Source organism: Sorex araneus, chromosome 3, assembly GCF_027595985.1.
Source record: "Sorex araneus isolate mSorAra2 chromosome 3, mSorAra2.pri, whole genome shotgun sequence".
In the NCBI taxonomy this organism is placed as follows: Eukaryota; Metazoa; Chordata; class Mammalia; order Eulipotyphla; family Soricidae; genus Sorex; species Sorex araneus.
In genome coordinates, this window is record NC_073304.1 from 211,895,098 (window position 1) to 211,918,351 (window position 23,254).

Below are 23,254 nucleotides of genomic sequence, written 5' to 3' on the forward strand. Positions count from 1 at the left end.
CCCTTTCAGTTAACGTGGATGAGTTGGGGAGTCAGTTGGGGAGTCGACCTCAGTGAAGGCCAGGTGATGGACATACAAGGGGCTAGTGGTATTGGGTGTTTATAAAAGATGAAATTTATGCACATCTCTTTATATTTTCATCAATGGTATGGTAAAATAGTAAATATGTGTTGAACTCATTTAATCAACTAATAGCACCACCCTGTAAAATATCATATTGGGGGTTGTCAGGTTGGATAATCCTTACCTGTTCCTCTATTCAGAGGGGAGATAGAACATGATAATTGGAGTTCGCATGATTTGTGATTAAGGTCTCTATGATATTAGGGCTCACAACACCTAATAGCTCCTACCCGATTCTTCCTAAAAAAATTAAAAGTACATGCAGAAGACAACAAGGATATTCAATACAGCACAATTGAACTGGTTAAAAATGAAAGAAGGGAAATCTAATTATTAGTTGGAGTATAGAAAAATCAATGCCAATTTATAAAATGGTATGGTACATAGTAGTTAAAATGTATGAATTGATCTACAGTATGATAAATGAGAAAAATAACTTGAAAACGGATGGGTATGAGTGGATAGATTTTATATCATTTTTAACCATATCACAAACAATAATAAGTGGGAATTGCCTTTAAAGAAACAAAAGAATGCTGGCAAAAAGTTAAAATCAACCCTAGAAGAAAAAGACTTTCAGGGAGAGTAGAGATAAAAAGGAAAAGTAGGACCAAGCATATCAGCTCTACCTGGAAGATTTAATTTTGCTTTGGTGCCACACCTGGAGGACTTCACGAATCACTCCTGGTGAACTCGAGGGACCATATGGGGTGTTGGTGATTGAACCTGGGTCAGCCACATACCAGGGAAGAACCCTACCTGCTGTACATCTCTCCAGTCTTCAAAGGCTGTTTTTTTTTTCTTTAAAGAAAGAGAATCTAATGTCAACTTCTCTTTGGTCAACTTCCACCAAAAGGGTATAAAAATATCAGTGTCTATTTTATTATTGTCCAGGCTTTTGCAAAGTTGACTACAATACACACACACATAAATATATATGTATAATCACAGGGAATTAGTATTTAAGAAAGTTGAGGGATGGAGAAAGGACATTAGTTCTATTCTGTTGGAATCTTGCTCATTTTGTCATCCAAGTTGCTTCCCATCTCTTTCTTCTGTGGTCAGACACAGAAGGTGGCCTGGGAATTTGTCTCTAAGGATAGGAAATACATGATAGAGCTGAGCTTTGCCAACCTTTTTAAGAAACATGCACAGTTTTCTGTTGAGTCTTCCCTGATAGCAGGGGGGCTGTTTTCATCAGGGTGATCACCCACTAACTTCCAAAACTGAAATACATGTCAGAGGAAATATGACAGATGAAGAGCAAGGAGAACCTCAAGCAGTGATTGAGATGCTCAGATCTTCTTCAAAGACCTTAGCTCTTTACCAGGATTAAATTCAAACCAAAGATCCAGGCTCTGAGCATCTTCTCTTTCTATAGCATTTCAACCCCTATCTATAGCACCTTCTTTATTTTCTTGTGATTTGTGTTATGCCCTTCATATGTACAGTGTAAGTGAGGCTGGAGTTTGGGGAGTCAGGTGCAGTAGGAGGCTGCAGTGAACACACCCAAACCCAAGCCAAAAGAGTGATTGATTTGGGGATGAGTTCATGTGTCCTTCCTTATTCAAGCAAAATGTGACAGGATTAATTCTTTTATAGTCTGATAAACAGAAGCCTGTCAGCACAAGAGAGACATGTTTCTTCCCCCACCTTAATTATAAATGAAAAACTTACCATACAATGTAAAAGAAAATCTGTTGTATTTATTTTCCTTTTACCTAATGTTAACCCCACTGGGAGGCAAAAACTAAGTTTTGCTTATTTGTTGCTCTTATTGAGATGTAGCATATAGAGCTTACAAATATTCATTGTACAAATTGAGATCTCTAAATACATATTTTAGAGGGATAATGACATATATATTACAGAGAAGGCTAATGGGGAGACATGTAACCCCCTCCATAAAAGTCTAGAATATTTCTAGCATCCTAACAGATACTCCTCTACTCACACTCCACCCCAATCAATTAGCTCCTCCCTACTCCCAATGCATATTGTTAAAAACAGTTACAGCTTTTACAAACGTTGACTGGTCTTGACTGTTCTTACACAGATTAATATGGGTAGTATGGAATGGAATGTTCTTTTTGTGTCTGGCTTCTTTTGCAAGACTTTTCCTTGCTGTTCCTTTTATTTATTTATTTTTTGTTTTCTGTTGATGTGTCATGTGTCATTGTATGACTATACAAAATACATATTTTCTCAGCTGTCATTGGGCATTTTGGTTGTTTACAGCCTGGCTCTGATGAATGAAACTACTGCAGTGTCTCTTGTGCACATGTTTTGACTACCAAAGTACCAATTTAGTTCACATTTATTACCTAGAGTATGGCTTCTGGGTTTTAGAGTAGTTGCAGTTGTTATTTTTAGCTTTAAGAGAAGCTCCCAAACAATTTTCCAGTGTGGCTAGACCAATTTATACTCCCATAAGAAGCTGATTTGAATTCCAGTTGCTCCACGTTTTTGCTAGCACTTGGTATTGTCTATTGTTTTAAAATGTAGCCATTCCAGTTGGTATTAGTCATCATGGTTTTAATTTGCTTAATAAATTATGACTTGACTTTCATATACTGATTGAACCTTTAAAATTCCTCTTTTGTAAAGGAGGAATACTCAATTCTTTCACTCATTTTTCAAGTCTTTTGGATTGTTTCTTAGTAGTTGTAGGAGTATTTAATGTATTACGGATGCAAGCCTTTTTCTTGGATTCATGACTTGCTCTTTTGTCCTTTTAATGATATATTTATTTAAAGAGAAGTGTTGTTTATTTTTTGTTTTTATTATAAGTCTCTCACCTTTCCCATCCCCCAAGAGAGAGACTTCCTTTCATCTCCTATTGAAGAAACTTATTTATCTCAAAGTCCTGATATTACCTCTCTGTATATTCTTCTAAAAGCTTTATTATTTAGTGCGGAATAATTTTAAACACATGACCTTTTTAGTTAAATCTTTGCTTCAAGTCCCAGCTTCCCTACTTAAAAGATGCATAACCCTGATCAAATAATTCTGAGCTTGAGTTTTCTCATGCGTAAATGAGATAAAACCTACCTAATAAATTTGTTGTGAGAACTAAACAAGATATGCATATAAAGTAGGCAGGAGAAGTTCGGAAAAATTTAGTTATCATCCTTTCCTCATTTTGCCACATAAAAATAATACAGTTAGCATTTTTTTTTTTTTTTTTTTTGCTTTTTGGGTCACACCTGGCGATGCACAGGGGTTACTCCTGGCTTTGCACTCAGGAATTACTCCTGGCGGTGCTCAGGGGACCATATGGGATGCTGGGATTCGAACCCGGGTCGGCCGCGTGCAAGGCAAACGCCCTACCCACTATGCTATCGCTCCAGCCCCAATACAGTTAGCATATTAATGAATTAAACATTTATGGGATATGTGCTTTAGTGGAGCACAGTAAAATCTCCAAAAACTAAGGCTTGGGGCAGGAGAGATAGCTCAATGCTGGAGAACAGGTTTCCTATAGGAACACTTGCTTAGACGTTAGGCACTACCTAATCCCCAAAGCCAGGAGTAGCAGCCCTTGAACCCCTGGACACTGACAGATAAACTCCCCAGCCCCCCACTACCCAGCCCCTGCTGCAAAGTCTAAACAACTCTAAGGCTGACTCCGTTGAAGATACGAACAGGGAAAATGAAAAATAACAGTGCTAAAGCCAAGTAACAATTTAAAATCCTAAAGATTCTTCTCAGAAGATAACGGAATGAAACAAAATGCCAGAATACTCAGAGAGGAGCAGTTGTTTCAGTCAGCCAGAGCAATGGAGACTTTGCATGAGTTCTGATATTTTAAGCAGGATGTGATCATCATTTATAGAGAATGTTGAAATGGCTCAGATAGGAGCTTCTGAGATAAACAAGAGAAAACACACAGCATATAGAAGAGGCACTTAGAGTTATCTGGAATGAAGACTTTTTGAGATGATTCACTTGTCATCCCATTGATCTTCGATTTGCTCTAGCGGGCAACAGTAAAGTCTCCATTCGTCCCTGTCACGTACTAGTGTAGCCCAATGGTATCTGCTCACTCCAGGAACACAAAGAGCCTCAAACCATTCATTCAGGGTTTTGACGAAGAAGTCGTAGGTGGATAGCCACATGGGCTTTTGACGTCCTGTGGAATCCAATTTGTAACAGCTCTAGTCCAGCGGTAGTCTCTGAATCACATTACGTGTGTATTCGGCCCATCCGAGTTTTGACGCCTTGACAAATGAGACAGCATCCCTGATTCTTGATCGTGAATGGAGGTTGGAACTCCAGATTCCTTCTCTCACTTGAGTGAAATGTGATTTTCCAAACAGAGCTCTTTTGATTCCTCTTTGGGATACCCAAATAGCGTTTTTGTCCTGTTTTTGTAGGGTCCAGGTCTCTGAGGCATATGTTAGTGAGATGAGGATTGGGAAATAATACTTTGAATTGATTCACTCATTAATTCAACAAATATTTATTGAGCATCTACTGCCTGTTCATATATGATGCCTGATTTTTTCAACTATATGTTTATTTAATTCTCTGGTTTGTTTTGCATATTATATATGTCTCTCTCTCTCTCTCTCTCTCTCTCTCTCTCTCTTTTTATGCTCCCTTTCGGGAGAAGCAGGCATGAGTTCTGGACAGTGGCCGATGAAGAGATTATCTGGTGCTGGTAGGAGGTGGCTTATAGGCGTGATCCCTGGGCCGCTGGAGACTGGGGGAAGCAGGCCGAGGACCTCTGCTCCCAGGTTCCGTTGAGCCCAGGATCCAAGGTCACAAAGTTCAAAGTTACGCATTACCGGGTTCCATGGGGCTTCATTTATGCATGAGGCTCAGCCCGAGTGTGTGGAAAGCAGCCTGGAACATGGCAGCAGTTTGGTTGTGGAGATAGCTGCCGGGGTTGGGTCCCTTGGGGCGGGAAAAGCTCTCACCCACCCTGCTCTGGGGCGCCCCAAGTGAAAACAGCCTGGCATGGAGTCCGGTGGCATGGCTATAGGTGCCTCATTTTATGATCCCTTCCGGAAGAAGCAGCCCTGAGTTCTGGAGGATAGCCAATGAGGAGATTATTGGCACCAGCTGGAGGTGGCATATGGGCATGATCCCTGGGGCGCTGGAGACTGGGGGAAGCAGGCAGAGGATCTCTGCTCCCAGGACACATCATAAGACACTCCCTACTCATTTTCTATAATTACCACACCATATTTGATTGGAGGCAAGGTGGCACCACCACCGCCTGAACCCCTCGTGCTCTGCCGAACCCGGCTCACCATCTCACCTTAGAAAATGTGAGGCTCAGCACACCAGACTTGGAACTCTAAGTGTGATCCCTGCTGGAACTCTGCGCATGATTCCTGATGGACATTGCTGGCTGTTTTTCAAGATTTGGACAGAATGGTGACGGGGCATGGACGAACCACGGCGGTGTCTGCAGTGTCGCTGCCTACCCTGGCTGGGCTGGGTCACAGTTCTGTAGGACATAGAGCCATGGCAGCAGTACGCACAGTGTCTCACCCACTGTGAGGGGTGTCAGCCAACCACCAGGTGCCCTGGGACTCAGCCCAGGTGTTCGACATGGCACAGATCCTCCGAGATAGGATCCTGCTCTGCCAGCTGCTCAACAGTTTCCGGGCACACTCCATCAACCTCAAGGAGATTGACCTGAGGCCATGGATAGCTGAGGTGCTGCCCAGAGACACAGGCAGGTGCGTGTTTGTCAGTGTGTAGATCATTATAACATGCTGGTTGACCAAAAGATTACATTCAGTAGACTGGGAACACCTGTAAAGGCGATTAGAGGCTGCCCCAAAAGCCTCCGTCCCTCTCAGAGAGCCCGGCAAGCTACCAAGAGTATCCTACCCACACGGCAGAGCCTGGCAAGCTACCCGTGGCATACTCAATATGCCAAAAACAGTAACAACAACGGTCCTATTTTCCCCTAACCCTGAAAGAGCCTCCAGTATAGCAGCATTGAGGATGAACAAGGAGAGGCTGCTAAAATCTCAGGGCTGAACTAAGCTGCCAAAACGAAGAAGTATTAAAATGACTGTCCTCACTTTTAATGCACATACGCTGGTATCGGATGCATCCACTGAGGATCTGATGGTTCAAGTGCAGAAGACCAAATATGACGTCATTGAATTGACTGAGAGAGAAGGCATCGATCACATGACGCTGTTTTCAATACTGGAGAAGAACTGTTCCTCAGAACATGCAACAGTAGGGGCGTCAGTGGTGTCAGTTTCCTCATCAACATGAACTTGTCCATGAGCATTGATTCATTTGAATGCCTAACAACCCAAATTGGATGCTTAGGTTTGATTAGATGTGGTTCATTGCTGGTAGTTTCTATCTTTGTCGTCTACGCACCAACATCCAACTACAACGAAAAAATTGAGAAGTTCTCCATGGAGCTGGAGAAATTCTATAAAGAAGACCCACCATCTATTAATGCCAAGGTACAACTGAGAAGGTCACCCGAAGAACTCCACATTGGAACCCATGGCGTAGAATGGAAGGAACAGGATAAGAGACTGTCTGAGTTCATCATGTTGACCAAGACCATTCATGGTAACTCGCAGTTCCAGAAGGCCAAATCTAAACATTGGACATGGGAGTCTCCTGGTGGACAGTTCCATAACGAAATTGATCACATCATATTTAATTGACGGTTTTGCCTGACCAATGTCGCTGTTGTCCCAAAATTCCAAAGGGGATCAGATCACGGTCTCCTTCGTGCAAAATGCTACTTCACAGAGTGGGGAGAAATGGCTGTAAAGTTTAAGAAGAGAAGTCCCAGACCGACCATCAACTGGGAGCTCTTTGGCACTATTGCAGCAATATGGGAAGATGCTGTTTACAACATCGACAAGGAATACAATTTACTGGTTCAGCACCTCCATGATTGTGTGAGTAACACCGAGAGAGAGGATGCCACAAAAAGACACCTGTCTTCAGAAACTCTCAAGCTCATTTGCAAAAGTGGTTTGGAGCGAGCCTCAGGCAATTACAAGGTAATGTCCGAGCTTGCAAAGCTGTGCAGAGAAGCAATAAAGGAAGACCTCAAAGAGAGAAAAGCAGCAGTGTTGGCTGATGTGGAAGAAGCCTTGAAAAGTATTCATAACACCCACCTGTCCTTCGCCAACTACAAGTCCAAGATGACTGTCCTCTGATGTCCTGATGGATCTATAACATCTTCCAGAAGGGCAGTGGAAAAGGTTATCCATGACTTCTAGTTGGATCTCTTCGATAGCTATATCCACTTGCCTACATACCAAATTTCACAGAATGGATATGTTGTTCCCAGCATTCTCCTTTCTGATATCCATAATGCCATTTCATTGATAAAGAATCATACATCATCTGGTCCAGAGAAGATCAGACCCAAACACCTGAAGAATTTGCCTCCAGTACTCGTCAATACACTGGCTCAGCTCTTCACACGCTACCTGCCTGAATGCAAGGTTCAGTTCCAATGGAAAACCAACAGGACCATTCTGTTGTACAAGAAGAGAGATATCCATGACATTGGCAACTATTGCCCAACTTTCCTGTTGTCTGTCGTCTACAAGTTATTCACTTGAGTCATCTTTAATAGGATTGGCAGAACACTAGGTGAAGGACAACCATGTCAGCAAACCAGGTTCCAAAAGGATTCAGCACAATTGACCATATCCACACAGTGACCAAGCTCATTGAGATTTCTCGAGAGTTCAAGATGCCACTCTGTCTAACGTTCATTGATTTAAAGAAGGCCTTAAATTCTGTTGAGACTGAAGCAGTCATCGAAGCCCTAGCCAAACAGGGTGTTCAAACACAGTATATCATGATGCTCTGTGAGTTGCATTGAGGATTCACCACCAGGATTTCACCATTCTACAAGGAAGTAATCATCGACATAAAGAGAGGGGTTCGGCAGGGCGATACCATTTCACCAAAACTCTTCAGTGCCACCCTCGAGAACAACATGTGACAACTGGAATGGGAAGAAATGGGAGTGAAGATAGATGGTCGGCAACTACAACACCTCTGCTTCACTGATGACATCATTCTAATAACACTAAATATCAGCCAAGTGGCACAAATGCTGGCCAACTTCGACCGGGAATGTGGAAAGGTCAGACTATAGCTGAACCTCATGAAGATAATATTCATGAGAAACATACTAGTTTCTGATGTTCCATTTGCTCTCAACAGAACGAACATCTCCAAATGCAGCAGTTATGTATACCTAGGTCGAGAACTCACCGTGACAAATGACCTGGCACCTGAGCTGTGCAGGAGAAAGAGAACAGCGTGGAATGCCTGTAAGAGTGTTGAAGAAGTGGTTAAGAAGACAAAGAACCTCCGGCTTCAGGCACATCTTTTTGACTCCATCATTCTTCCTGCACTTATATACGTCTCGGAGACCTGGGCCTTATGAAAACAAGATTGAACGCTATTTGCTATTTGGGTATCCCAAAGAGGAATTGAAAGAGCTGTGCTTGGAATATCATGTTTCACTGAAGTGAGAGAAGGAATCTGGAGTTCTGCCTCCATTCATAATCAAGAATCAGGAACACTGTCTCGTTTGCCAAGGTGTCGAAAATCAGATGGGCCGGACTTGTAATGCGATTTAGAGATAACCACTGGACTAGAGCTGTTACCGACTGGATTCCACAGGATGTCAAAAGACCACGTGGCTGCCCACCTATGAGACTTCTTCATCAAGCACCTGAATGAATGGTTTGAGGCTCTTTGTGTTCCTGGAGTAGGCAGACACCATTGGGCTACACTAGCACATGTCAGGGACCAATGGACATGTTATGGCACCTGCTCGAGCAAATCTATGAGCAACAGAATGACAAGTGATACAAGGGATACAAATAAAAGGGAAAATAATACAACATGTATAACATATGTAATAAATATAGGCATGTATGTGTATAGAGAGTCTCTTGCCCGCACGCCTGGCTATCTTTCCCAGGGCCCCTCGGAGGCGATGGGCTCCAGCTTCTCTCCCCACCCCAAGCAGAGCTCCCGGTGGCCGAAGACCACCAGAACCTACCTACAGCCATGCTGGAGGCCCCTCTACACACGTTCGGACAGGCCTCACGTATGAAGGTACCAGCAGAGGAACCCAGGTGTGTGTAACTCCATCAACGGTCCTGCACCCAGAGACTTAAAAGCAAGCTCCCAGAAGCGATATCTTGTAGCCTACTTCTCCCTCTGGGAGAAACTGGCAAGCTTCTGAGAATTTCCTGCCCACATGGGACAGCCTTGCAAGCTTCCCATGGTGTATTCATATGCTAAATCCAGTAACAAGCTGGATCTCATTCCCCTGACCCTGAAAGAGCCTCCAATGTGACATAGATGGGAGGGCAGAGTCGAGAGAGACTTCTAAGATCTCAAGGAAAGGATGAATGGAGAGGTTGCTGAGCCCACTCGAGATTAACAATTGACAGTTAATGGGGATTTCGTGATTCATGATTTGTGATGTGTATATTGAATATTATATACTTATATACGTAATTTCTATATACTTTATATTTTTTCTTTGTACAGATTTGTATTATGTGGCATCCTATTACAGAAACAAAAGACAAAGCTCAATCTTTAAAGAAAGAAAGTTCAGTAGAGATTGCTATGAATATAGGGTATTAGATATTAGAAGATCTTAAGAAGCCAAGTTTAGATTGCTTTTGGAGCAAAATTCAGGAGAAAGGAAACTTATAAAAAGCAGGTAAGAAGGGAGTGGACGTGAAAGGGATCACACTGCTATCTTTCTCTGTATCCTTTGCTACGTTCTCATTTTTGGCCAGCCTGTAGGTTAGGAAGAATAAGCCCTCCCAGCACAGAGAAATGCCTGTGTCAGTGTATCTACAGACAACAAATGGTGTGACTAGAGGTATGGGTGTGACCATCTGGGTTCCCTACCAAGCAGCTCTCTTTCATTTTCTGCATGAATGAACCAGAGCCCATCTCCACCACTTTGGACAAAATCCTTCTCTGAGTCTCATATTCATTCTTCCATCAATTCTGAGTGACTTGAATAAAATAAAGTATAAAAGGTAGCAAATACGGTGCCTTCTCCAACACAAGGAGTATTGTTTCTTTGCTTAAAAGCCATGGACAAGAAGATAGGATGCTGTGCAAAGAAGAAGACACTAAGGAGAATAGACACAAAAATAATCAGAGAAATGCAGAGAAAGAGAGAGATACAGAGACTGAAAATCAAAGATAGACCAACAAATAATTAAAAGGCAACAATTGGCAGTAGAAAGAGGGAGTGTAGAGGGTGGAGAGAGAGAGAAGAGACAGAAGAGAATCAAAGCAAAACAATAAGTGGAAAAGTTATGGATAGTTGTGTGGGGAAATAGGAAGAGGGAAGGAGTAAAGAAAGGAGATGGGATGGGAAGAGTGAATGGGAAGGAACAGGGGGGCAGGGCAGGACAGGGCAGAAAGTTAAAGTTACCCTCTTTAACTTTTAGAGAGAGAGACAGGAGACAGACAGCATTTAGGACTTTGTTCAGTGTTTTAGCAGCACCAGTAAAAAACCACAGACAACATTCACCTTTAATAAGTAACACTAAACAAATGGGACTATCTTAAACTACAAAACTTCCGCGCCTCAAAAGAAACAGTTACCAATAATGGCTAACAGAATGATCAAAAAATATTTCCATAAAAGAAAATTTGTGAAAATTGTTGTATCCCACCATGTGGCCGTTAAGTCTTTGTCTGCGATTTTACTAAGCTATTGGTACAAGTTAAACCTTCCAGGTTAATATTTTTGTCAGTCTAGATTGCTTTTCTTTTGTGTTCCATCTCATCCAATCTGTTTGCGCTACTACTGGGATGTCAGTACTGCGGAATTTGGAGATGTTGCTCCAGAAAATCCAGAATATTTAACTGGGCAGTCTGGCTGGAGGCATGACAGTAGCTTTCGAGTGTAGGAGTGGCTGCCGGGGCTTTGTTGGGTGAGAGCGAGCCTGCCCACCTCCAAGATTGCCACGCAGGTCTCACCCGGTACAAGCGTTTAGAAATGTTTGCAGCTTAGCTGATCTCGTTTGAGATGTATTTATGAGTCTCTGAAACAAGGCCGGTAGATGAGCTTACATGGTGGCAGTGGTGGGATGTGGGCATGGCTTCTGGAGCTTCAGGAATTATGGGGGTGTGGGGGAAGGTCACCCATCCTAACTCCAAGAAGGCCTGAATATTTTCAGCCCCAAAGACCCGTGTACCTGAAGTTTTTGGCAGGTTAGTTTCTCTGTGGAGCTCTGTCCCGAGAGGTCTGGGCAGAGGCTTGGCAGCAGCTGGCTCTGCATGTGGGAGCAGCTTCCGGGCTTTGCTCGGGTGGGAGCTGGCCTGTCCACCTCTGAGATCAGCCCAGAGGTCTCAGCTGGGAATGGGTATCCAAGAAATTGTTGTGGTCAGTATTTCCATTTTTAATGTCTTATCTTGCCAGGGAATATTTTAGCACCATCAATACTAATACTGTGGTGTTTATGTCACTTGATTAGTGATGATTTGCCATATCCATTAATTCTTATAACTTTTTATATAAAGTAGTTTTGTAAAGTTTGCTATCTGGACATGTAAGCCTCTAATAAGATTTTGAAGTCTTTTTCTTCCATGTAAACTCCATAAATAATTTGTTACTGTTCTTGATATTGAATTATTTATCATGAAAATATTAGAAAAATTACTATCTATTCAGTCTGCCATTTCTGAAAGATGAGAAAGATGAAAGGAACTTACTTAGTCTTACCGACTTCTGCTGATCTCTCCTATATTTGCTTTCTCTCAGATGATTTAAAAAATTAAGTGATGTACAGCTGAAGAGATAGTACTGTGGGTAAGGACTTGCCTTGCATGCAGCTGTCCTGGGTTCAATCCTCAGCATCCCATATGGTTCCCAGAGCCCTGCCAGGAGGGGTCTTGAGCACAGATCCAGCAGTAAGCCCTGAACATTTCTGGGTGTGACTCCAAAAATAAAGTAAATAAAATGTGTTTGAGATTACCCAACAATCTATCTATTTACAATTATATTTATTTTTTTCCTTTTTTTTTCTTTTTGGGTCACACCCAAAGATGCACAGGGATCACTCCTGGCTCTGCACTCAGGAATTACCCCTGGCAGTGCTGGGGAACCATATGGGATGCTGGGACTCGAACCTGGGTCAGCCGCATGCAAGGCAAACACCCTACCCGCTGTGCTATCGCTCCAGTCCCTGTTTTCCTTTTTTAAACTATGAATTTATCTAAACATTGCAGAAGTCTAGTTTGTTAGACACACTAGTATATTCAGCACTCTGAAGCAAAAATATTGACATTGTTATGTTTCTTTGAGATATTTTTAAGTGCAAGTTGTAGTAATTGTTATGTGCTTGTCCAATGCCATTCCAATATTCTTTAGCATGTATACATTTTTATTATTACTCATATGTATGTAGAGTTTGGCAAGCTCCCCGTGGGCATATTCAATAATGCCAAAACCAGTAACAATGATGGGTCTCATTCCCCTGACCCTGAAAGAGCCTCCAATGCAGCACCGTTGGGAAGGATGAGTAAAGAGAGGCTGCTAAAATCTCAGGGCTAGGGTGAATGGAGATGTTTCTGGCGCCCACTCAAGCAAATTGATGAACAACAGGATGACAGTGATACAGTGATACAGTGATACTCATATGCATACATGCATAAACTATTTAGTTGCATTTTGTGAGTTTCAAGATACACATATAATTATATACACTATATTTTACATTTTAAATTATAAATTTTTTCCAAATAACTTTTTTACTTAGTATAAGTTTTAGTCTATCTAATACAGACAAGCATAATTTGTTTTAACTATGCTATAGCATTCCTGCATATGAATCTGACAATAAATTCCCCTATTACTATATTTATGAACATTTATATTGTTTTCATGATGTGCTTCCATTATTCTCCTATTATATTTTATGTATATTTCTGGAATATAAAACATTTAATTAAAAAGTCCAATGTGAGAGTCTTATCTCATTAGTTTTTTAAACCATTTAAATTTATCGTGATAACTAATATATTTGAGTTTATTTTCCCATTTTATTTGTTCTCTGATAATTGTCTTCTCTTACTTTCTCTTTCATACTCTCCTTTTAGCTCTCCCCATTCATGATTATACTAAATCCTTTGTTTCCTTGCCCTTTAAATTATTTTTTAGGGAACTTGGAATTTATGCCTTTTTATTCACACCTATATTATATATCTGCAACAATATAACATGTGTATATGCTGGTTTTGCTCTACTCATTTTTAATAAGTTTTATAATTCCCATCTATTAATTGTTCAATGTCCCTCGGCTGTATAAAGAGTGAAGTTTATGAACTATAGCATCAGCTTCATTTAAATCTGCAGCATCTGCCACTGGAGTAGCTTATAATCTTGTATGTTATATGTTTTTGAATCTTTGTCTCCATGATTTTCTGTTTTGTAGACACGTTTTGATTAAGTGAAATGGTATATTGGAAGGGTACCTCGCGTTGAAAACGTTATTGACTAAATGATAGCTCTTACTTTTTTTTATGGTTTTATTCACCTTTGGTCTTATTTCTGTTAGAATGTCAATAATTATTCTTTTAAGATATTTTAAATATCTTAAAAATTTTAAGATTTTTAAGATTATCTTAAGATTAAGATATTTTATTTATTTTTTTTTCATAAATGTTGTCTATTTATTTATTTTTCTTTTTGGATCACACCTGGCAATGCTCAGGGGTTACTCCTGGCTCTGCACCCAGGAATTACCCCTGGCCGTGCTCAGGGGACCATATGGGATGCTGGGATTTGAACCCGGGTCAGCCGCATGCAAGGCAAACGCCCTACCCACTGTGCTATCTCTCCAGCCCCAAGATTAAGATATTTTAATAATTATTAAAATTATTCTTTTAAGATATTAGTTCTGTTAGAATGTCAATAATTATTCTTTTAAGATATTGATACCAAAATAATTCCACTTCCACAAGATGTAGAAATGCTTATTCGTGAGAATGTGTTTTACCGTTTCCTAAATAGTCATAATGGAAAATTCTTGCAGAAGTAGCTGAACAGCTTTGATGGAGAGGTTTTTTGGGCTTTCACTGATATTCATCCTCTGATATTCAGCTGCCCATTCACTATCTTTAAGTGAGAAATTTTTATTGTACTTTATTCTGTGACACCAGGGGTCAGATATTGGCTCTCCATACAAGGCAAGTACTTAACTACTGAGCTATTTCCCCAGCCTACCAGGGGGGATTTTAAAAGTTGCTCCCTGCTGTTACACGAGTTCTCTTGCTAGGGCCTAAGCAATGGTCCAGGGAAGGTGCCTGCCTTACATGTGGCTGACTGGGTTTGATCCCCAGCACCATATATGGTCCCCACAGGTTTAGGAGTGAACCCTGGCCACTGGTGGTTGTGGGCCCCCAAACAAAAATAGCCACAACAAAAGAGTTCTCTTGCCTCTTGCCTCCTGTCCCTATTTTTCCAACTATTTGTCCCCTCTTGGTGACCTCTTATCTCTGTGGCCATTTCCAGTTGTTTTATTCCATGGCACTTGATGACTTCTCTTCTGTTTTTGAAATTACAACTCCCTGAAAAAAGTAAAATAGAACTCATATTTATCCGTGGACTCTTAAGAAGAAATAGATATAATGGTTAAGAATACAAACTCACGAGCCCAACAGCCTACCATGTTAGCTTTACTCCTTATTGCCAGTGAGAAGTTGGACAAATTACACAATGTTTCTAATTTTTGATTTCCTCACCTGTAAAATGGGTTCAGTGACAGTAACACTGAAGAGGTACCTATATGAGTTCAATGTGGTGATGCTTAGAGCAGCGCCCACTTTTGCAAGCTATTTATATGTTAGTTACTGTTAATCATTTCTTCTTTTATCTGACTCCTGACTGCTCAGGGAATCTTCAAATTGAGCTCAAGCTCAAAGCTAATGCCATCTAGCCCTGGAACCTATGAAGGCAGCTTTTCCTATATTCATACAGGCTGTCTTTGTGTTTAATAGCCATGCTTAAGTGCACTGATGGGGGCTGGAGCGATAGCACAGCGGGTAGGGCGTTTGCCTTGTACGCGGCCAACCCGGGTTCGATTCCCAGCATCTCATATGGTCCCCTGAGCACTGCCAGGAGTAATTCCTGAGTGCAGAGCCAGGAGTAACTCCTGTGCATCGCCAGGTGTGACCCAAAAAGCAAAAAAAAAAAAAAAAAAAAAAAAAGTGCACTGATGCTCCCTACACTCAGTTAAGGTCAGTATTGGTATTACTTCTTGTGCTCTTCTTCAGTCTTCCAGTCCTAATATTTTTTTTTACCTTGAAAGTTTGTGTCCAGAGAGCGCAAACTCTTGTTTGGCCTACCATTTGAAATTCGTCCTTACCTAACCCCTCAATGTTCCAAAGGAAGCGGATTTGTAGAATTTCGGGGCATTAACCTAATGATGAAAGAGCATTTGCTTACTTTCTAAATAAAATATCATCTGGGAAAATCTGGCCAGGATGATGAAAGCATTTTATTGACAGAGCTCTCTATAATCCTTAGTGGTCTTTTTTTTTGTTTCTTGTTTGTGCCTGATGATTTTTTTTCAGAGTTGAGAATACTGTGGTGCTCAGGAATAGCATCTGCCCCTGTTTGTCCCTGTGTTAAAATCATATTAGTCTGTAAGACTTTTTTTTTTCTTTCTTTCCACTCTTTAGTTTTGTGATTCTATGTCTGTGTGCAACATTCATAACAGAGATAGATGATTTTGACATTCCCAGAAGTCTGAGAAAAACTGTTTTTGAGGGGGGGAAAAACATTTAAAAGAACTTCTTCATTTGTGCCTTTAGAGATTAACTTTTGTGAAGAGGGTCTCAGAGAAATCAGACTCCCATAGGTCTGTCTTTTCATTTGTAGTCATCTGGCTTTGATTTGCAAGTGAGGAGACCTTGAGGGTACTTCATACAGAGTTTTGGAGGTGGCTGATTACAGAACAAATGAGTTCTCTGGGACTTCTAATTCTGAAACGTGTTAAACTCTGCTCTTTCACTCAGTTTTCCTAGGCAAAGGGTTTTGTTTGAGAATTCTGTTCCACATATCAAGAAGGCAAAATTTCATCATTACAGATTCATTGGTGGAATTTGTTCATGTGCTATTGGGAAAATGTGGTCTCTGCTGACTAATGAACTGGAGTGGGATGTTCTGTTTAGGTGGCAATTAATTTATTTTGCAACTCAAAATGCTTTCTTAAAAAATAATTGCAGTTGGAAAAACAGCAGTTCGGTCACCAGAAGTCTTTTCTTTAAATTAGTTAATTTATTTTTATTTATTTTTTTGTAATAGATCCCCACTGTGAGGTGCAGTTACAGACTTACAAACTTTCGTGATTATGTTTCAGTCATACAATGCTCAGTACCCATCCCTCCACCAGTGCCCATTCTCCACCACCAATGATCCCAGTGTGCCTCCCCCACCCCCACTTCATCCCCCCCCACCCCACCCCGCCTCTGTGGCAGGGCATACCCTTGTGCTCTCTCTCTTTCTCTCATTTTGGGTGTTCTGGTTTGCAATAGAGGTATTGAGTGGCCATCATATTGCATCTATAGTCTATTTTCAGAATGCATCTCCCATCCCTAGCCGGCCCTCCAAGCACCCTTTACTTGGTGGTCCCCTATCTTAGAGCCTTTTCCCCCCACGTGTGAGGCAGGCTTCCAAGCCATGGAGCAATCCTCCTGGTGCTTATTTCTACTATTCTTAGGTATTAGTCTCCCTTTCTGTTACTTTATATTCCACAAATGAATGCAATCTTTGTCTGTCCCTCTCTTTCTGACTCATTTCACTTAACATGATACTTTCCATGTTTTTCCACTTATATACAAATTTCATGACTTCATCTTTTCTAACAGTTGCGTAGTACTCCATTGTGTAGATGTACCAAAGTTTCTTTAACCAGTCATCTGTTTTCTGGCACTTGGGTTTTTTCCAGATTCTGGCTATTGTACACAGTGCTGCAATGAACATACAAGTGCAGATGTCATTTCTACTATACTTTTTTACCTTTCTGGGATATATTCCCAGAAGTGGTATTGCTGGGTCAAATGGGAGCTCAATTTCTAATTTTTTGGGAAGCGTTCATATTGTTTTCCAAAAGGGTTTAACTAGTCGACATTTCCACCAGCAGTGAAGGAGAGTCCCTTTCTCCCCACATCCATGCCAACACCGATTGCTTTTGTTCTTTTGGATGTGGGCCGATCTCTGTGGTGTGAGGTGATATCTCATAGTTGTTTTTTTTTTTTTTTTTTGCTTTTTGGGTCACACCCAGCGATGCTCAGGGGTTACTCCTGGCTTTGCACTCAGGAATTACTCCTGGCGGTGCTTGGGGAACCATATGGGATGCCGGGGATTGAACCCGGGTCGGCCGCGTGCAAGGCAAACGCCCTACCCGCTGTGCTATCGCTCCGGCCCCTCATAGTTGTTTTGATCTGCATCTCCCTGATGATTAGTGATGAAGAGCATTTTTTCATGTACCTTTTGGTCATTCAGATTTCTTCTTTGAGAAAGTTTCTGTTCATTTCATTGCCCCATTTTCTGATGGGGTTCGATGTTTTCTTCTTGTACAGTTCAACCAATGCCTTATATATCCTTGATATCAACCCCTTATCAGATGGGTATTGGGCGAATATCCTTTCCCATTCTGTAGATTATATTTGTATTCTGGTCACTGTATCTTTTGAGGTGCAGAAGCTTCTTAGTTTAAGGTAGTCCCATTTGTTTATCTCTGTTTCCAATTAGTTGGTCAGTGTCATGTCATCTTTGAAGATTCCTTTAGCTTCAATGTTGTAGAGGGTTTTGCTGATGGTCGACAGAAGTCTTAAGTCGTGGTATTAGCTTTCACCACTATCTCTTTGAAGATTTGTTCTCATAGGACTGTGCATTTGATTAAAAGCGGAATCAGAAGATTTGCAAACTTCCTTTCATGTCATGATTCTATCAGATTTTTTTTTCTAGATATACTATGCGAGATAGTATATATATTATATCTCTTGCCTGGCATGTAGCTAACCATAGTTTTATTCTCTGGACTGTGTATGGTTCTCTGACTATTGCGACAAGTTTCCCCTGGGCACAGAACCAGGAGTGACCCCAATACCAATTTTGCCCCACCAGAACCACCCAAAAGAAAATAATTTAAAATATAACAGATAAATTTGAAAGAAAATTAAATTAAATATAATTAGATAGTTTATAATGATAACTCATTACATTCAATATTTTATCTTACAGCTTATTTTAGTAGCCATTCTCATTACATAGAACAGGAGTTGAAGAAAGCATTAGGGGTCATATGTATACCTACTGATGAAGAAAAATTACTTAGAAGAGGGGAAAGCAGCCCTCATCCATGGCTGAACTCTCCTCATCAGTCAGCTTTTAACAAATTAAGTATCATCCATGTATTTATTTCCTTGATATTTCCCTCTCTTAATCTAGTATGTAAATGAAAGGAAAACTATCTGAATCATCAGGTATCTATCAATTGGGTCTTTGTAGTGGCCAAATGAATTAGTTCTATTAATGTATCCTCTGGTACCTGAACAAAAGCAAGCCCAAAAAAGAGAAACTGAAAGAGTAAAGGAGAAAGTATTTATTCTTGACTTCATTTGACAACACGTGCATACAAGGCAAAATATTGGTCAATGTGTAGATGATCTGATGTAAATCATTATGCCCTAGGAGCAAGCTCTTCAAAATGGCTAACACTACATGTGATTGGGACTGAGCAATAGCACAGAGGGTAGGGCGTTTGTCTTGCACGTGCTGACCCGGTTTCAATTCCTGGCATCCCATATGGTCCCCCTAGCACTGCCAGGAGTAATTTCTGAGTGCAGAGCCAGGATTAACCCCTGTGCATCACCGGGTGTGACCCAAAAAGAAAAAAAAACTACATGTGATCAAGACAGGGCATATAGATAACATTTTTTGCCTCATTTTTTTTTTGCTATTTTTTTTGTCTTTACGACACCTTTGCAATTAAGAGTGTTCTATTTATTATTATATTGGGATAGCAATTATAAACTGAAAATACCTTAAACAAATTGGAAGCTATTTTCCATCCTGGCTGTATATTCTCCAAATATATATCCATTCCCCCTTTTTAGGTAGATCTTAGGGAATGGGAAGCTTTCAAATTCTCTTTGGTGGTACACTGGGATATAGAGGAATCTCTAAGGCGTACATTAATGCTGTCCTGTAAACACAATTGTATATTTCCCTAGTCAGTGAAATGCTGGCAGAAGTCATGAGCATTATTTCTAGGCTTATGGCATGAAAGCAAATTTGGGGTGATTCCCTATGCTCTTTTCCCTTCTGCTTTAATGTATGCAGCATGGTGATTTGAATACATATGTTTGAATACATTAGTTGCAGACTGCAGAGCAGCAAGACAGAGGGAGTCTGAGTATTGACTTGGAGAACTACCAACAACCAGTAGAGCAATTGGGATTTTTTCCTATATGAGAAATAAACTTGAACTGTGATCTTGAGATTTTAGACTTTGCCTATTACATAATCATAATTAATATTATCTCCACAAGTACATTTCACAAACATTAGCTTTAAATATATTAAAGTTATCTCTTTTTTCTTTCTCACAGAACTGTTAGCCTCTGCAAAATAAAAAGCTAGAATTAATATTCAACTATAGTGCACACATTCTCAATGTTATTTAGTGGGTATTGAATGAAATCATATTGAATTTAGATGAATAAAATAAATTGTATATAAAATAATACATTCAAACATTATAAAACTTTCTTCCAGTTGCTAGGAACCTGGCAATTTTAAGGAGATGTTAGTCTTTGAGATGATACTTGAAGATCTTGAATGAAATGAAGAAAATTGTTGTTACAGAAAAAATAAATAACTTGAACTATAACACATACAAACAAAAGAAGATAGTTAAGTCTGACTAGATCATTGAATTAGTCAGTGAAATACAAAAGCATATGAATGACTTCAATTAAAAATATATTTATTGGACACCTGTTCTGGCAGAATGACAAACACATGAAAAGAATATTGAATAAAATAGATTACATGACAGAAGTATTTAATAAATGCCACAAGAGCACAGAAAGATCACCCTCAAAGTAGTTTAAAGTGAGATTGTTCAGTGAAGCAAAGTAGTTTTATTTAGAGAAATAAAAAGAAGGAGATGGGGAGAGGGAGAGGGAGGGAAAGTATATACAAGTGTATATACAAGTATACTCTCAGAATGTATTACAGAAAATTTTCTGAGAGAAACATGCTTCTCATGCCTTTATGAAAATGGGTTTTCTCAATTTGTTTTTTTGTTTGTTTGGGGGGCCATACCTGGGAATGCTCAGGGTATTGAACCCCGTTGGCCCTCAAGCACCCAATTCACTGTACTCCCTTACTAAATGGTTTTTATAGCAGAGCTTTTCTCAAATTCCCCTCCCCTGCCACCCCAGGCTTTGTTTTGAGGCTGTGGCCTTGGGGAAGAGCCTTGATGAGACTTCTATAATCTTTTTTGAAAAAAAAATTTATGAGAGAATCACTGTGATGTACAGTTACAAACTTATGAACTTTTGTGTTTGCATTTCACTCATATAGTGATCCCTCCACCAGAGCCCATTCACCTCCATCAATGTTCCCAGTATTCCTCTCACCACCCCCACCCCATCCCCCACCACCCCACCCTTCCTCTGTGGCAGGGCATTCCCATTTGTTCTCTCTCCTTTTGGGTGTTGTAGTTTGCAACAGAGGTATTGAGTAGCCATCATGTTGAACTAAAAGTAGACTAGAGACTTCCATAATCTTAACAGGACTTTTTGTTTTGCTTGGAACTTCTTTCTTTCAGAGGGGATCCACCCTTCTTTGTGTGCTACCTCAGATTTTTCCTGAGTAGGTGTTTTCATGGCTGAGGCTACTCCAGCTACTTCAGGCTGGGTGACTTGTGAAATGCCCTCTTCTTTAAGTACTCTCTGAGTTATTTTTCCTAAAGAAAATAAAAAACCAGGATTCCTGTCATATTTACCATCCTGCAATAGTGACTCCTCTGATAGGAGGCTACCAGGTCTGTGGGGAGAGTGAGTCACCTGGCTGCTTCTTGCTGAAAGTGAATGACAATAAGGGCCATGGGTGGAGCTCCCTCTGGAGAGGTCTGTCTGGGGACCAGCTGTAGGACGCATTTTGGATGTCCATTTGGGGCTGCATCTTGACCAGCATCTGTAACTACAAGTTCTTTATAGCAGAAAAATTTTTATTTTAAATATTATAGCCAATGTTAATCAGTTTACCGAGAGTATCCCGTCCTCACAGAAGAGCCTGGCAAGCTCCTCGTGGCATATGTGATATGCCAAATACAGTAACAACAACGGTTTCATTCCCCTGACCCTGAGAAGAGCCTCTAATCGTTGGGAAAGAAGAGTAAGAAGAGGCTGCTAAAATCTCAGGCTGGGACGAATGGAGACGTTACTGTTGCCCTCTCGAGGAAATCGATGAACAACGGGATGATGACAATGTTACAGTGACAGTGATTATAGCCTTATATTATAGCGTGGGTTAGAGATGGAAAGACCCAAAGCTTTATTTAATGTTTCCCCTCACCCCTAATGTAGTTACTGAAGTCAGATGGGTCCCTTAGTTGATGGGATCAGACACAGTAGAGTATTTATCCCTTTTACTTACATGGCTTAGACAGAGGAAAAGGGGAGGTTTCTTTGGAGGGGATTCAAGACATGTGAGAGATTGGAGGCTATTCTTGTCTTTCAGAAGAGGGATTCTTTAATTATCTGAATTTAGTCAGATCATTATATCAAGGACCTTAACCAAAACCTGAGTACTGAGAACCAAATCTACCACATATCTTTTTTTTTGCTTTTTGGGTCACACCTGGCGATGCACAGGGGTTACTCCTGGCTCTGCACTCAGGAATTACTCCTGGCGGTGCTCAGGGGACCATATGGGATGCTGGGAATCGGACCCGGGTTGACCGCATGCAAGGTAAACACCCTACCCACTGTGCTATCGCACCAGCCTCCCTCTACCACACATCTTAAAACTGTGTAGCTGTTTTTATTTTAGATTCTAAACTGGATTTTTTTTTATCATTACTTGGAAAAAAATCATTGACATCTTAAAAACATCACATGCACATTTTTGTGCACCAAGCAGGTCACCATTGATTAATAGTGTGATCTTTGAATAGCAGTCCAAAAAATGCGCATAATTTGTAAATATTTATTTTGAGGAAGCAGGTTTGGGCCACACCTAGCAGTTCATGGAGACTATCCCTGTCTTTCTGCTATAAGTCATTCCTTGTGGTGCCTGGGAAACCATGCAGTGCCAAGAGTCGAACTGGGATTGGCTATTTGTGAGGAAAGCACTTTAATTCCTATACTGTCTCACTTAGAAATTGTTATAGCACAGTGACTGAAAACACCTGTATTACAAGCCTGTGGTCCTGATGTTTGATGGGCCCCACAGGTGGCTTATGTGAAGCCAAGTGTGGGAGTACCACAACCTCAGAAGCAGCCCCCTCCCACCCCCAGAAGCATAGCTAATGTGAGCACCACAGCCTGGAACACATGCAACCCAAGGTCATAGCAATACTATCAATAATATTAATAAAGAAGGGAATGAGGGAAGTAAATAGAATTGCTGAGTGATAGTGGAAAACATGAATAGAACTTTACTTCAGGAAGAGGAATCTTTTTTTTTTTCTTTTTGAGTCACACCTGGGCTGGAGCAATAGCACAGCAGTAGGGCATTTGCCTTGCATACAGCCGACCCAGGTTTGATTCCTCCACCACTCTGAGAGCCTGACAAGCTACTGAGAGTATCTCGCCCACATGGCAGAGCCTGGCAAGCTACCTGTGGCGTATTTGGTATGCCAAAAACAGTAACAAAAAAGTCTCACAATGGAGACGTTACTGGTACCTGCTTGAGCAAATCGATGAGCAACAGGGTCACACCTGGTGATACACTCCTAGCTCATGCACTCAGGAATTACTCCTAGCAGTACTCAGGGTACCATATGGGATGCTGGGAATAGAACCCGGGTTGGCCACATGCAAAGCAAATACCCTACCTCCAGCCCCCAGGAAGAAGAATCTTAATAGTGCCATAGGT

At 40.9% G+C, this 23,254-nt stretch overlaps 1 protein-coding gene and 1 non-coding gene across 2 annotated transcripts in view; both read left to right on the forward strand.

Moving 5' to 3' along the window:
• The window catches only part of CA10 (carbonic anhydrase 10), a 578,576-nt gene that overhangs the window by 50,210 nt on the left and 505,112 nt on the right, over window positions 1-23,254 (forward strand). The window lies entirely within an intron of this gene.
• Window positions 225-358, forward strand: LOC129403920 (U8 small nucleolar RNA). The gene has a single exon (XR_008629558.1). It is a non-coding gene; the product is annotated as a U8 small nucleolar RNA (small nucleolar RNA).